General features: G+C 35.9%; 1 long non-coding RNA gene across 1 annotated transcript in view; it reads right to left on the reverse strand.

Annotated features, from left to right (window-relative positions):
- Positions 1 to 1,826: 1,826 nt before the first annotated feature.
- LOC145303480 (uncharacterized) overlaps positions 1,827 to 17,248 on the reverse strand; it is a 185,267-nt gene continuing 169,845 nt past the window's right edge. The window contains exon 3 of the long non-coding RNA XR_013873716.1: positions 1,827 to 5,877. This is a non-coding gene — a long non-coding RNA (uncharacterized LOC145303480). The remainder of the gene's footprint in view (positions 5,878 to 17,248) is intronic.

Consider the following 17,248-nt stretch of genomic DNA (forward strand, 5'->3'; position numbering starts at 1 on the left):
CGCTGAGTTGTCTTCCTATATTAAGTAATGGCAATATCCGAGAATGAATTTGCTGTCATTATAGGCATATACATACATACATATATATATATATATATATATATATATATATATATATATATATATATATATATATATATATATATATTAGCGGGACCTCTGAAAATTCCAGAGTGGACTCATTCATATGTAATATACTGATATTGACATTCTGTAAATGCTCAGCATAAATGGAGATGTTCTGATATTATTGTAGCTCTTCTGTTAAAATTGCAAAAGTATTTATCTAAGCTAGTACGAACGCCCAGCAAAGCTCGGTCGTAAAGTACGCTTAAATATGACATTTCAAATCTTGTAGGTTTTGTATATATTATTATAAAGTTAATGTTCTATCGATTTCGATTTCTTATAAAGCTGCAATTTCAGAAATGAAAAAAATATATCCATATGAGTTGGGTGCATCATTTTGAATCGAAACCGAAACCAAAACTTAACAATGTGTATTTTTTAACATTATTTTATTATTCCGTGTCTTTGTTTTTCATTGAGATTTATATTTGGATCATTGTAATAATGTTTTTAAATCATTGAAATCGTTTTTACACGTTTCAGACGTTCTGTGAAGCGTCCTCGTCAGAAATTATTTTCAAATGTGTTGGAGATGTAAAAATGGCATTTTCGTAGTTCATTTGAAGTGTTTCCAAGGGGTGGATGGGTGTAAGTGTCTACTATTCATTGGAATGTTCAATTTTTACTCTTTTATTGGGCTTGTCGAGGCCACTGACCTCGACTGTGGTCACTCCTGTGTTGTGTTTCTCTCTCTCTCTCTCTCTCTCTCTCTCTCTCTCTCTATCTCTCTCTCTCTCTTTCTGCTTGTGTTTTTTTCTCTTTTCCTTTAGGGTAGGGTAGAGTAGGGTGTGTGTGTGTGTGTGTGTGTGTGTGTGTGTGTGTGTGTGTGTGTGTGTGTTTTCTTTGGTTTGAGAATGTGTGTACTCTTTTATAGTATTATGAAGTTATTTGCTTTCCTAGGAAGGTGACTGTGATCCAAGGTCGTTACTAATGTGTATGTGTGAGGAGGGGGGGGGAGAACCAGCTCTTCTGAAATAAGGGTAGGGGTGCTTTCATTCTACTTTGATGTTTATTTTTTGGATTCTTGGATTTTAGTATTGTGATTTTTCGTTTCAGTCTTTTCGGGTATTCTTTATATTATGTTTGTTTAGATAGAGGGGTGTATTTAAAAATATGTATAGGGGATTTTTTAATGTTTCTATTTATTTGTCTCCCCATATGGGTATGGCCAGACCCAGGATCGGTTCCTAGTGTGGGGAAGATCTTGTTCCCCAGAGGGGAGGGGCCAATTGGAGGGGTGTAGGTATGGGAGGGGGTGATAGAAGGGATGATAGTTGTCTCAGTCACCCCTTGGAAAACACTTCAAATGAACTACGAAAATGCCATTTTTACATCTCCAACACATTTGAAAATAATTTCTGACGAGGACGCTTCACAGAACGTCTGAAACGCGTAAAAACGATTTCAATGATTTAAAAACATTATTACAATGATTCAAACATAATTCTCAATGAAAAACCAAGACACGGAATAATAAAATAATGTTAAAAAATACACATTGTTGGTGACTACCCCCTTATTTAAATATACATGTCTTTCGTTGGAATTTCTTAACCCATTTTATATATATATATATATATATATATATATATATATATATATATATATAGATATAGATATAGATATATATGTATGTATATATATATATATATATATATATATATATATATATATATATATATATATATAACCTGAGTTCTTTCAGCTATAATTGAAGCAGAAAATAAAACTTATGCAGAATTCTTGATAAAATTATCTATATAAATCGCACCTGTTTGTTTAAATGTATGTATGTATGTATGTATGTATGTATGTATGTATGCCTAGACCGTTCGACAGAGGTGACGGATTTTCACGAGATCGATATCATTTTGAAGCTTGACTCTTTGGACGACAAATATCGAAAAATTGGCCAAAAACATGAATTCCTTCACCCTCAACTGAGCACTTTTCTACAGTTTCTTTTCCGCCTTCGAGTCACGGGTTCGATTCCTATTACAACTTTTTTTTGTTGCTCACACACACACATCCATATACCCGGGCAACGCTGGGCACCGAGGCTAGTTTATAAAGAAAAATAATGCATTATTGGAGTGTCATCAGCTACAATCGAAACCGAAAGCAAAACTTATGAATAATTCTTGGTAAAATTATTTATTACAAGAAATGGAAGTCTATAACAATTGAACTACAGTCACTCGGATGTAAGCGTGACACACAAAATAAATGACACACACGCTATTCTATTAATATATATGCGCGCGCGTGTGCGTGTGTACACATGTATACTTGTATATATGTGCGTAAAAGGATATGTATGCATTCATATATGTGTGTGTAAAAGATAAATATAAAAGATAATAAAATGAAACCAATCAAATTCAAACAAATAATATAAATACAAATAAACAATAAAACTTAGTAGTGCAGAAATATTTCTTTTTAAATCGAAAAATCACATGGATGATTTTGTGAATTTGGGATAGGACATTATCATTATAAATTAAAAAATGGCGCAACAAATGAAAAATAATCGCAACTTCTCTCCCAATTTTCGGATATTGTAACTATACCCATATCCTTTATTTTCTTTTAAACTTGATAAGTTCTTTTTCTTTTCATGAGTTAAGGGCGGGATAAATTCAAGAAACGACATAATAATTACATGAATGATTCTGCATTACGAAACGGGTTCTGTCAAAAATCGTGCATGCCAACTTAAAGAAATAAATGGTAAGATGGTCAACATCTTGAAATTTGGAATATAGACATTTGTTATTTATTTGTATATGCTCTGTAGTTGTATCGCGCTTCATAAATTATAGGACTGATATAAATAAAATGTGAAATATAAGTGAATAAACATATTTCCCCATGAACATATATATATATCCCTATCCTCCCTATTCTCCTGACCTTGCACCCTCTGACTTTCACCTCTTCCCAGCCATGCAGTTGTTTTTGAAAGGAAAGCGTTTCCCAGATGATGCAGCCTTGATTTCTGAAGTCACGTCGTGGTTGGAGGACCAACCTTGAGTGTTCTACAAAAACGGTCTCCAGAGCTGCATCAAATGATGGGAGAAATGCATGACTGTGTGGTTTCTATGTAGAGAAAGACTAATAACTGTGCCAAGTTTCGTTGCTCTACTGCTATGGGAAGTGGGTCAGGAGCATTACTTATTGCACGCCCCTCGTATGTTACAAATAAATAGGTAAATCTCCACAAAAAATGTTTTCTTAACTGAATTTGCTTTAAAATACTTTATTTCGGCAATACAAAACAGTCTTAAATCTAATAGGTTACGCACTGTCAGGCAAACGCCAACCTCTGTCCCATCGCCGCAATGCATCGCTGTACTTGTTTTATAAATAATTTAATGGAATATACTCGGATTTACTCATAGCACTTGTGTACCTTCGAAGTACATACCCTCGACTAAACCGACATATAGCAAAATCCCACCCCTTCGCTGTTGAAGGCTCTAGATGCCAGAAAGTCTTCTACTTTAATAGTTTCTTCCCTCGAACTGATAAATTTTGGAATTCCCTCCCTGTTTCGTGCTTCCTTAACTGTACTACTCTGCAAAAAATTAAAATGTAATGTGAATTGACATCTCGCTGCTTAACTCCCTATAGTCCCCTATTAGACACGATCCCAAAAGTAGCCCTTACGTTCCAAGTGGTAATATGCCTTGTTTAGGGTAAAAAGAAATATTTTTTTAAATAGTAACCTTTACCCAAATAATACTAAGCAAGATTATTCAAGTTTTAATACACTTTCTGTTTTCTTTCTGATAAAAAATTGTGTGTGACCTAAATGTTTTCTTCCTCGTGGAAGAATTACGTAAAAATGACATTTTTGTTCGCGCGGTCTTATAGTTTTTCCTTAAGTTACCATCTGCCAGTGAGTTCGTTTGTCAAGAAGAGGGGAGTGAAGGGGTGAGGACACGTTGTTCATGGCAGGAACGTCAGAAGTTGTAGAAGTGATGTCGTCATATGGTGGAGAAAAGGGAGGAGGACCACGGGGGAAATGTAGAGAAGAGAAAAGAGTAGTGGACTGAGGTGAATTAAAAGAACAGGCGAGTCGAAGTCCGCGGCAAACGGTGTCAGATATCTTGATTATTTTTTGCATAAAATAATAAATAGAATGCTATTGTTTGAATTGTGTGAATGTGTTTTTAGTATTAAAAAAATATATTACTTAACCAAATATTCCTTCACTTCTTTATCTTAAAAATTATTTTATTATATTTTCTAAAAAAGAAACATTTTTAGAAAATGTAATAAAATAATTAAAAAAAAAAATAGAATGAAATGTTTTTAGTATTAATGTTGTTGTTTTTTTTTTTTTTTTTGGTTTTTGTATTATTAAAATATATTATTCTTTAGGAAAAAGATTCTAATAAACACAGTACACACGGATTTAATGTAAAATGCTGCCGAATAATTCATTTTTAAGTCTGCGACACCAGAAGAACTGTAGCAGATAAAATAAAAGTGTGTTAAAAACTTTTATATACTTTCCTTTTACGCCAATTTGATTACTTTTTTAAGCCAGAGAATCCAACAGACGAAGAAAAAGCTTAAATAAAAGTCAAATATATAACAAATAAATGTTTCCAAGAAAAGTTACCAGGATATGTTTTTTGCCGACATTTATTGGATTTCGATGAGTGATATTTAGTTCTCTCCTACTACAAGAACTGTGACACTAGGGTCGAGAAGTGGCATTGAGAAGTCAGCGCTCCGGAGGACCTGCAAATAGTGCCTAGGCAGCCCCGTCGGCATATTCCAGCGAGGGCGCCTCAGGCGATTAGTAATAAACTAACCCTTTCTCAAAGGATGGACTTCCTGGAACTGCACAGAACGTAACACCCACCGCAAAATCGACATGGACCAGGTCTTTACAGGAATGGTATAATCTTTGCTGATTTTGGGGGCCCAGGTTTGTTTATTTTTTGACCGTTGAGACATTATTGACACTCCAAAAACGGCATGTTCGGGATCGCCCATGATGTTATCGGTTTTTAACTTACCAACTCGGCATTACTTCTTTTTCGAACCAAATAAAAGCTATAAAATACATCAAAACGCACAAAACTTGTCCAGGTATGTAGAAGAGTAACTTATCTTGCCTTTGGTAACATTTATTTGTTATATATTTGAATTCTTGGCCTCTTATTTTTATTTTTTTATTTTATTTATTTATTTATTTTTTTTTTTTTCGTTGTTGGTTAAATATCCCTTATTTTTAATTAAAATGTTCGGTTTGGTTAGCGATACATTTTTCTATAAATGCGATTTTTTTTTTTTTTTTTTTTTTTTTTACCTAACATGGTTTGCTGCTGATTTAAAGTCGCCTATTCTTCAGATGCATCGTGGGATGGTATACTTAAAATAAAGAAAGAGATATAACGGAACTCAGTGGATAAGAAATAAGTTGGTAGTTGGTAGAAACAGCCGTTAAGAAAGAGATTAAAAGCAAGTGAAATGGAGAGAGAGACAGACAGACAGACAGACAGACAGAGAGAGGGGGGTAGAGAGCGGGAGTAAAGATAATCGTAGCGAAAAAGAGAGAAGGTGCGAAATGGGGAAGGAGACCTGTATTCGTCATGACAATGTTATTGCATGAACGCAGAGGAAAAGTTTACAACTTTCTGTGTCGCCCACGCATTTATTCCTGCTGCTGCTGCTGCTGCTGATGATGATGATGATGATGATGATGATAGACGCCGTATTGTACGGAAGCTAAAAATAACAAGGCGGGAAATGGTAAATAACGACTTATGTGATATTTTGTTGAAATCTGGCCACAAAGTAGCTAGGCTTAGGATTTACGTTAGTGCATTTTTTTTTTTTTTTTTTTTTTTTTTTACATAACAATTCTCGGTAACTACAGTAAATACAATTATAATGTTATCATGACTAGTACTTATTCGGAATAGTAACGAAAATTGAAAATTTGAATTCTAATTAAATGCAATGTTATCTATTTAATTGCCATGTCGAAATTAGTAACATTACAACATAACAGTTACTTTCACGATCCAGCCTGCCATTATTATTTGGAAATCACCTGACTTCATGCAGTTACCTCTTTTTTATCATAAAAAAAAAAAACTTGCAATTTTCTTAGAAAGACAATTTTCATTAATAATTACTTTTTTCTACTTTATCATTTTTCGTAATTTTTCGATATGTTACTATTTCGACATGACAATTAAGTACCTATTTACAATGCCTCCCCACGGGACAGAGTTAGACACCAGGGTCGTTTTTGTAACGTGGAGAAAAGGTACAAAAATAAAAATTGTCTCAGTCGTGAAGGATTTCTCCTCCACCGAAAGAGAACAAGAAATGGAAGTGCAGCATCTGAAGAACATAGACATGACAATTAAGTAGATAACATTGTTTTTAGTTGAAATTCAATATTTCGATGTTCGTTATTATTTTGAACAAGCACTGTGGCCTCTAAGTCTTGATGAAGGAGAGAGAGAAAGAGAGAGAGAGAGAGTGTGTGTGTGTGTGTGTGTGTGTGTATGTGTGTGTGTGTGTGTGTGTGTGTATGTGTGTGTGTTCATAGTCAAGATTGCAACTTTTTTAACTAGAAGGCCGCCCGACGTTGCTCGGTCTAAGATACACTTAAATATGATATTTTAATGCATGCAGATTTCGCTTTTATCATTATAGAGCCAATTCTCTATTGATTATTATATTGAACCCAATATATATAGTAATGGTTCCAACAGTTTTTTTTTTTTTTATCGGACAATAGGTGCTATCAGCTAGAATCGAAACCGAAACATATAGCGTAACAGCTTTAGTCGTTAAGTTTGAAAAGTATGCGAGAAATGACGTCATAACATTAAAATTTGAGACGGTGACAAACAAATTCAGACTTTTTTTTATCATTACAAAATTCAAGCACGCAAGCAAGTTCGGATAGTCCACAGATTTTTATAATTAAGATTTTCTATAACAACGGAAATAAAAAAAATCTTTGTTCCTTCTCTCATCAGGGGAATATCAGCGAATAGTGTTTATTTTCAAGGATCTCCTTCCTTCGGAGCCCATTACCATGAGACTACTTTTCTACAAACTACGTCTTCAAATCCAATAAATACTTGCCATAAATCGTCTCCATAAATAATCAATATTTTTTCATTCCATTCATTATTTTCAATCTTCTCATAACATTCTTCATCATTCAACTAAGAAACCATCCAATAATCATGACCCTTGAACGGTTATTTATTAGCAAAATAAGAAAAACAAGTAAAATAATATATTTGGCCTAGAAATAATGTCTCGGGTTATACTTATGGAGAAAAATGATTTTTCTCACATAATATTAAATAAATAAATATTTTCAAAGGTATAAATTTGTCTTTTATGTAAGACTAGCAAGGCTACCCGGCATTACTCAGGCAAAAGTGTAACATAACTTCTTTCGCTCTTCCTCTCTCTTCAATTTCTCTCCATCTCCTGTTTCTTTTTTTTTTTTTTTTTTTTTTTTTTTTCGCCTAGTCCATTTCTTTCTCTGGACACACGCACAACTCGAGTTGGTGTAAAAGGAAATAACCCCGTGAAAAAAAATAGTTACTTCCCTTTAGTTAGTTGTTGGAAAACGGACTACATGATAATATTAAGGCATGCGTGTACGTCTTGATAACACTAAATGATTTAAATAACGATTTTTTTCTTTAAATTTTAGATATTATACATCCAGGGTTATGATGATTAAAAAATATCGACTCTGTGGATGTTTATTGTGTATTTTTCACGTTTTAGCTGGACATAGAGACATTTGCCTTATATATAATAGAATATTTACTCATTTTATGAACTTTTGAGTCGCATTTGGTGGGCAGCCATATTAGATTTGATCAGTTCATCTTTTCTTCTCAATGTCTACTTAAATGTCTATAGATAGTTTTTCAAGTTTTTACAAATAACATCTTTGATATTGATTTTTTTAACGTTCTCCACGTTTGTAGAGGCGTTCAATAAGTAATTTCCCTGACCCAATACTAGTAATCTGTTGTAAGGGAAATTTTCATGTGTAATGATTTATATCTCTATAGGTTACATAACAAATTACGGCTCTGACCAAATTGTGGTTTCTGATTTACACGTATTTGAATTGCGTCAGGTATGAAATGGAGTTTGTTTAGTGTTATACAGTGATCCAGTTTTTGTATTAGAAAGAACGCACACCACATGAGACTTTTGATGAAATGAAAGAAATATACAGACATTATATTAAATTTTGTAAAACGCTGGCACCATGAATTCAAATATCACCGGAAAACAGACCTGTTCGCCCTTCATTGATGAGGCACCTTTCAGTCAAGTTATACTGTTATTTTGGAAGATCGACGTATGACTATTTTAAAGATTAATGCAGGGTCTGCGGAAACTATCATTCATGGTCACTTGCATATGCATATGGTGTCTGGATTCCAAGGTTGCTGACATCTTTCCGGAAGCAGGAACATGCCGAGTGCTCGAGGATAATTTTAGAGAAGTGTCAAGAAGATGAGTCAAAATCTTACAAAAGACTGATTACACAAGATGAAACCTGGGTCTATAACTATGGTCCAGAGAACAAAGCCCAAACATTGTGAACATGATCTTGTCAGTGAAGAGCTACACGCTTGCCATTTTTAGATATGGTGAGTCCAAGTGCTGGCAAGATCATGTTCACAATGTTTTTAGACCAGGACGGAGTAGTGATGAGAGAGTTCCTTGCCACAGTTACCTCAATTACTAAAGCCTATTATGCTTCACTTTTAGGGAAGTTGATAAACTATTAATAACATCAAGAGGCGGTACAAGATCAGTAAAAGGATCTTCCTCATGCAAGGCAATGCTCCGGTCCACAACGCGCATGTCGCAAATCAGAAGCACGGGCGTGTGGCTATGTAATCAACCTCACCCCCTTACTCTCTTTACCTTGCATCCTCTAACTTTTTGTAATCATGCCCGTATTCCTTTATTTTCTTTTAAAGTTGATAAATTCCTTTTTCCTCTGATGAGTTAAGGGTGGAACAAATTACAAAATTGACTAGTTAGATAAATGATTCTACGCTACGAAACATGTGCTGTCAAGAATTGTGTATTTCAACATACTTAAAGAAATAAAGGTAAGATGGTCAACATCTTGAAATTTGGAATATAGACTTTTGTCACACACACACACACACACACACACACACACACACACACACACACATATATATATATATATATATAAAGGAGTATATGAACGAAATAATTATAACCGATTGGTTCTGAAAACGAAACGGATCTGTAAACAATGCACACAGATTTTAACATGATGGGGGAACTGTTTTGTATGAAAAATAAATATTTGGATCTTGGAATGTATTATTCTTTAATTATGTTATTCTTTAATGTATGCTCTGTTATATTTAACATATATTGAGCTTCCAAGCAAAAAAGAATTTTATACACGAAGAGGGAAATATAATTGTAAAACATTTTACCAAAAAAGAAACAAACACACACACACACACACACATACACACACACGCACACACACACACATATATATATATATATATATATATATATATATATATATATATATATATATGTAGAGAGAGGGAGAGAGAGGGGGAGAGAGAGAGTAATGGAGAGAGTCTAGATGAGGAATGCATTCATAAGATAAAATCCAAAGAATATCTACTGGATTTATATAATACTACTTAATCTATATATCTATGAAAGTGAAAATGTGTGTGTGTGTGTGTGTGTGTGTGTGTGTGTGTGTGTGTGTGTGTGTGTGTGCGTGCGTGTGTGTACATTTCCCTACGAAATAACTCTGTCAATTTTCGGTCTACAGACTCGAAATTTGACATAAGGGATATTGAGATTTGGAAAATCTTTTTAATCGGTTTTCGAACAGAAATTTGTCTGTTAAGGGGTCAAAGTTAAACGATTTGACCTTTGAAAACTCTACCAAACTCCTCAGTCAATTTTGGGTCTAAACATTTTAAATTTTATATATGGGTTACCTGGACATGAATCTTACTTAATAATTTTATTTGGGCCTAAAACAATAAATGATAAGGGGTCATAATTGGGGTCAAAGTTAAAAGAAAATTGACCTCTGCGGTCTCTACGAAGTTACGTAGCCAATTTTTGGTCTAAACTAGGCACCGCCAAAACTGGGGGGGGGGGGGCAGGTAAGTACTTTTTGACGGACCGTCTTTTTAAAAATCTACCAAAAATCAGGTAATTATCCAATCAATACGAAATTTTCAGCGATTATTAAGAGAAGAATGAACTTTATAACAGTGTACTTATTTTTCATAAACGATATTTATATATATATATATGTATATTTTTTGCTTACAACCACCCCCCATGTTTTGAAGTGGGAACAAATATGCTTAAAATAATCATCTGAAACTAAACAAAATATATTCCGTTGTTGTAAGGGACAGGATTATAGATTTAAACCCCCCCCCCCAAAAAAAAAACACTTGTTTACATACCTTATTTTGACGCCTGAATATCAGAACTTTGATTGTGTTTAATTATTCCGCTTTTGACTTTTGGAGTGTGAAATTCGGTGAATATGTTAAGTAAAATAATTAATTTAAGCTAAGCAAAAAAAAAAAAAATTTTTTTAATATTTATACGAAAAAAGCCATTTTAAAATCTTTGATAAATAAATTAATAATTTTTTTTTTTAGCGAGTCGAATAATGCATGACCATTATTAAACAGGGAATTCTTTGAAGAATCGATACAAAAAAAATCGATAAATATTGTGCCCTTTGTGTTAAAAAATATCATCAGTTTTTCGATCTCATATGATAACGTTTGCCGCCTTTCGACTACGGTGGACCATACGCGCTGAAATAATTTAGTTGAAATAATTTTGTTGAACTTGTTGGAGACTGCCAAAACCGTTGCAAGCGTGAATCAGTACAATTTATGTTGGTCAACACTCACATAGAAACGAGACATTTCTCTTTTCATTGCGAGACAAAATTATGGATGGTAAATATAAAATTTATTATTTTTATTATTACACGTGTTTATTGTTATTTTCAGAAACTATAGTGGACATTTGTTCGTCCGTTTGTCATAAACGAAACTTTATAATGAAAAATTAATTTTAAACTAGAAACAGTACTTTTTTTATACTGCGAAAAATACGCACCGTAAAAAATGGTTAAACCTTAGGTAAAAGTGCAGAATAGTTGAACCCCCCCCCCCATGTTAAGAATGGCATTCTAAATAAAGTTATTATTTTAGTATGGCCCGTACACTTGCAGTGTCAAAATTACACAAAAGGAAGCTTAGAATAAATTCTTGTCAAATTGCCGATGTTGTCCAACGGAGCACTTGTTTTTCTAAAGTTGATTTAAATTAGTTTTCGGGTGTGTTATGACTGAATATCACACTTAAAATTGTAAATTATGCGTGAATCTCTTGAAAAACCTGTCAGAAAGAAGCCCCCTCCCATTTTGGGGAGCCTGACTCCCCCCCCCCCACACGCGTACAGATTAGAAAGCAAACTCATCAAAATGGTCACCCATCTGGTACTGGCTAGCCTCAGGGTTGCTTATGTAGTTTAGTTTTTATTCTGTTTTAAACCCCCCCCCCATTTTGGGGAGCCTGAGCCCCCCACACGCGTACACATTAAAAAGCAAACTCATCAAAATGGTCATCCATCTGGTACTGGCTAGCCTCAGGGTTGCTTATGTAGTTAAAAACCCCTACAGTTCTTCCTCGTTCAATGAAGGAGAAATCTTTCTAGACTGGGTCAATTTTAATTTTTATTCTGCTTTAAGTTACTCAGTTTTTAATAAATGTAATTTCGTTTTAAAAAACAACAACAACTTCATTTTTCGGCCATTTTTGGCGGTGCCTAGTCTAAACATTTAAAATTTTACATAAAGTCTATTCAGACATAGGGCAAACTTTTTAATTGATTTTTGGCCGAAAAGTTGGCTGCGAAGGGGACCAAGTTCAAAAGATTTGACCTTTGCGATATCTAGCAAACTATTAAGCCAATTTTTGGTTTAAAAATTTTTAATTTTACATAAAGGATATTCAGACATGCAGCAAGCTTTTTAATCAGTTTTTGGGCGAAAATTTCGCTGCCAAGAGGTCAGAGTTGAAAGAGTTGACTTTGCAGACTCTACTAAATTCCTCCGCTAATTTTGGCTCTAAACACTTTAAATATTATATGTAGGTTACTTGGACATGGGTCAAACATTTTAATTTGATTTGAGCTCAAAACAATAAATGTTAAGGGGTTAAAATTGGGGTCAAAGTTTAAAAAAATTGACCTCTGGTGTCTCTACCAAATTTTCTCTATGGTAGTTAAGGAAACCTATTATATAGAAAGGAATTACGGTACATATGCACACTTTTTAATATATACATATGCACATAGAGTTATGAACAGCATATAGGGCCCGAGAAAAGCCGGGCTGATCTGCTAGTAACAAATAGAACTATTTATAATCATATTTATTTATACATATAATGTCCAAATTGAGAACTGCTTGTCATTTTCCCTCCGAAATGCATTGCGACTCATTAGTGTTACTAGGCCCATGCGTGTATAGGAAGCAGGTGTGTTCAAATTTGTAGTGCAATTCTCACACGCTCTTATACTGATCACTGAAAGTTCCAACAAGGAACCATATAGCAAAGAACTTTCTTAAAAAACGTATTGTTGCACTACATGAAGATTGCCAAGGTTACAAGAAGATTCAACACCTTGAAACTGAGCTGCAGCACAGTGGCTAAGATCATCCAGCATTTTTAAAGATCAGTGTCCACTCAGAACATGAACGTGAGTCGTTCCAAAGAATCTGAGCGCACGTGCTGAGCGTCACATATATTTTTATATGCTCAGATAAGACCGCGTCTTAATTTGCATATGTCACCTTTTCGTTTCCTATCGGTCGGGTTTCGAGTTTGAGTGTCGGTGACTTTTCACAATACGCACGCGCCACCCTTGGATGCGGGTTTCTATGACTGTTGCCACAATATATACATAAACCTTCACCTTCGAATTATCTGAAGAGGCGTTTATTAACCGTGTTCCAACAACACCTCTATTTACGAATTTGTCATAATCTCCATGCTCTATTTGCATCTATGAATTGAATCTCCTACTAGGTTTTAAACAAAATCTATACGCTGTATACTTTTTATTGAATAGAAATTAGTCACATTATACAAAATAGTATAGTTTTATACATAACTTCCTAATACCAGGGAGACTCGACATTGCCAGGGATTGAATGATAATCAACGAATGGTTCACACTCCCATATTTTTATTGTCATTGAAATCGATGAAATCGCCCATATTTTTAATCAAATCGATTGATTGAATGTTCTAGTGGGGGACTCACTACGGTGCACTGAGGGGAAGCTTTTTTTTTTATTATTACATTTTCACCCCAAACAAGGCCAGTTGCCACTTTGGTATAGGGGGCTACTATCAGGGGCAACAACTACTGGGGTACTATGTAGGGATTTGGGCAGCAAGATGTCGGTTCACGTTACACTTGAACTTCTGCACGTCAGTACTGTTGGGGAAGCAGGGACCTGGAATGGAATTCCAGAGTCTAGCGATTCTGGGGAAGAAACTATTGGAGTAAAAAGATCTTTTACATCTAGGGATCTCTACAGTGTGGGGGTGGGATTTAGCAGCCTGTCGGGTTTATCGAGTGTGCTCACGTCGTGGGGGCACAAGTGATTGCAGTTTGTCAGAGCATTCACCATTAAAATACTTGTAGAAAAGGCAGAGGGATGCAACATTTCGTCGATGGGACAGAGGCTGAAGCTTAGATGCCAGTTCAGGGCCTATCAGGTTGTCGATTCTCTTTTGAACCTTGTCAAGGAGCGAGAGACTAGTAGCAGATGCACCAGCCCAGATGTGGCAGCAATACTCCATACATGGGCGAATGGTGGCCTTATAGAGGTACAGGATACTTTCGGGTGTTAGTAGTTTTCTAGCACGGTAGAGAGAGGCCACCTTTCTTGCAGCTGCCCTGGCAATGCCTTCAATGTAATTGTTCCAACTCGTGTTTCCTGTGAACGTTAGGCCAAGGAGTTTGAAAGATGGACTCTCAGATAAAGAGTCGTTGGCCATTGCTATGGGTGGTAGAGAGGGTTTCTTGTAATTATTGAATGAAACTAGTTTAGTCTTGGCAGCATTGAACGCGACCAACCACTTTTGTCCCCATTCCACTACAGATTGGAGGTCTTCCTCTAGTGTTTCTGCCATTTCTTTAGAAATGTGTTCATTCGTCTTCCTGTCGTGCCTGCTATAGAGTGTAGTGTCATCAGCATATATACCCATCTCAGAGGCAATTTTGTCGGGGAGGTCATTTATGAATATCAGGAACAATAGAGGTCCAAGGATAGAACCCTGGGGCACCCCTGCATTTATATCATATTGTTTAGATGTACGACCGTCGAGGACAACCTGGATTTTTCTCTTATCTAAGAAGGATTTAATTATGTTAAGTATTCTACCAGTGATACCGTATGATCTGATTTTCCTGAGGAGATCCTCATGCCATACCCTGTCAAAAGCCTTAGATATATCTAGAGCTACCGCTCTGCCCTCCCCCGCTTTGTCCAGTGATTGGTATATACGTTCAGAGATCACAGTTAGGATGTCTGCTGTGGAACGGGCTTGTCTAAATCCATATTGTTTGTCAGTCAGTAGTTTAGCATCTGTAAGATGATGGACTAGAGCATGGTTTATTATGGTCTCAAATATTTTGGCAAAAAGTGGGAGGATGCTAATGGGGCGATAATTTGATGGGTCTGTCCTTACGCCAGAATTCTTAAATACTGGTACAACAGAAGCAGTTTTCCAACAGCCCGGAAAGCAAGCTTCATTAAGGCATTTGTTGTAGAGTTTGGAGAGAACTGGAGCTACTTCGGCTGAGCACTTTTTTAATAGTACAGTTGGGATAAGATCGGGTCCACATGCTTTTGAGGTGTCAAGGTTTTTTATGATAGCATGCACCTGAGCAGAGGTGGTTTTCAGATCGTCTAGTGTGGCGTCTGTCCGCATAGGAAAGTCAGGTAGGGGGTGGTTGGAAGGGTCCAGTGTGGAGTTGGAGGCAAACCGACTGGCAAGCATGTTAGCCTTGTCGGGATTGTTGGTTAGTGGGGGAATTGTTGATTGCCCATTATTTACTACACTGTTGTAGATTTTCTAGAAGTCTCGAGTTCCTAGTTTCTGTGCTTCGATGCGCTTTTTAGTGGTTTCCGTAAATTCTCTCTTAGCTGTCGCTATTTCTTTCTTAACGTTATTTCTAGCTTCTATATACTTCAGTCTGTTTGAACTGGATTTATGTCGGTTAAACCTACGGTATGCATGCTGCTTTTGAGCAATGGCAGTTGCACAAGTCGACGTAAACCATTGGGGAGAGTGGGGCTTACTATAAAATTTCCGCATGAGAACATGCGCTTCGATTGCAGTTTTGAACCAGTCAGTGGTCTCGTTTGCACATTGTTCAGCAGGGAGAGAGAAAATATTTCTCCATGGGGCATCTCTAATTAGTTCCCTGATGGCTTCCCAGTCAGCCTTTTTTATAATATCTCGTTGTTTTGAGCACTGGCTCTTCAGTTTTGGCTCTAGAGTTTAGGGCGATTTCAACCATTATCACTGCATGATCAGCGTTCCCGAGTGGGCTGTGGGCCTTCGTTATGCAGTCATCGGGAACTGTAGTCAAAAACAGATCTAGAAGTGATGCGTGTTGTTCTTCCTGGTCAGGGAAACGGGTTGGAAACGTAACAATTTGTGATAGTGAGTGAGATATAGTGAAGCTATGGGTTGTGCTGCCGCTGCATCTGTGTAAGTAGAAAATCCAAGCCAGTTTTTGTGGTGTACATTATAGTCACCAAATACATGTATTTGTGCGCTAGTGTCGAGGGACAGTGCCGTGTCTATGCTGTCAGATACTTTGTTTATTATGGAGCAGTCCTGAGTCGAGGGAAAGCGGTAGAGAAAATAATAGTAGCTAATATTGTGTTGCATGTTTAGTCTAAAGCACATAAAGGCTTGATCATCTGTTTCTAGGTTTGTTTCTCTAGTCAAGGGAAGGGTATTACGAATGTAAACTCCAGATCCGTGCATATGTCTGTCAGAGTCCTTACGGCAGAGTGGGAGATATCCAGGCATGTTAAAGTGGTTAGAGGGAATGGAGGAGTGTAGGTTAGTCTCACTTAGTGCTAAGATATCCGGGGTATTTGTTAAGAGAAATGCTTCAACATCAGCTAAGTTAGTTCTAAGCCCACATGTCTTCCAGCAGTCACTTAGTCCACATTGTATTGCAGAAAACCTGCTACTGATTTTATGAACTTATTTTTATATATAATGGTTTGCATTTAAGTTTAAAAATAAAAAAAAGTTAAATATCATGCTTTAATTGTGCTCTAAGCAGAAACATTCATTTCGAACGTACTCTTGTCATATCAAAGGACCTACTGTTATTTCATATGCCGGGCCTTTCGGTTTGTGTGGTAATAAAACCTCTTAAATGCACTTGTGAAGTTAGGCTACAAAGGTGTTAACTTTAGTCAAAATCACCTGTTTCATTCTTTCATCGGATGATTTCGATTATCGATTATGGATACTTATCGGAGACATTCCGATACAAAGCCTATCTAATACTGCGAGGTACATAAAGTACATTTGTGTGAAATATCATAAAAATCGGCCCAGCCGTTTTCGAGTTCCTATATAACTCTATCAATCTATCTAGCTAGCTCACACACGCACACACACACACACACGCACACACACACACACACACAAAGTTCCTTTAATATGATAATACAGATCACAATATAAATATCGTTTCTTAGCAAAAAATAATACTTTTTTTTATTGAATATGAATCCGTAACAATATTCGTGGCATAATTGACGCTGCTTCTTAACGAAAAGATTGTGAATGTGCGATTGATTATCGAAGATTATATAACGTCAGTCTTTTTCGACCATCTGTTTTTGACGGCAACGAGCGTGGAAAATAAAGCCTGACGAAGAAACTTCGATCCAAAGATGTTTAAAATCCTAAGAAATTGACGTGAGGTC

Source organism: Euprymna scolopes, chromosome 19 (genome assembly GCF_053919585.1).
Source record: "Euprymna scolopes isolate OS-2025 chromosome 19, ASM5391958v1, whole genome shotgun sequence".
In the NCBI taxonomy this organism is placed as follows: Eukaryota; Metazoa; Mollusca; class Cephalopoda; order Sepiida; family Sepiolidae; genus Euprymna; species Euprymna scolopes.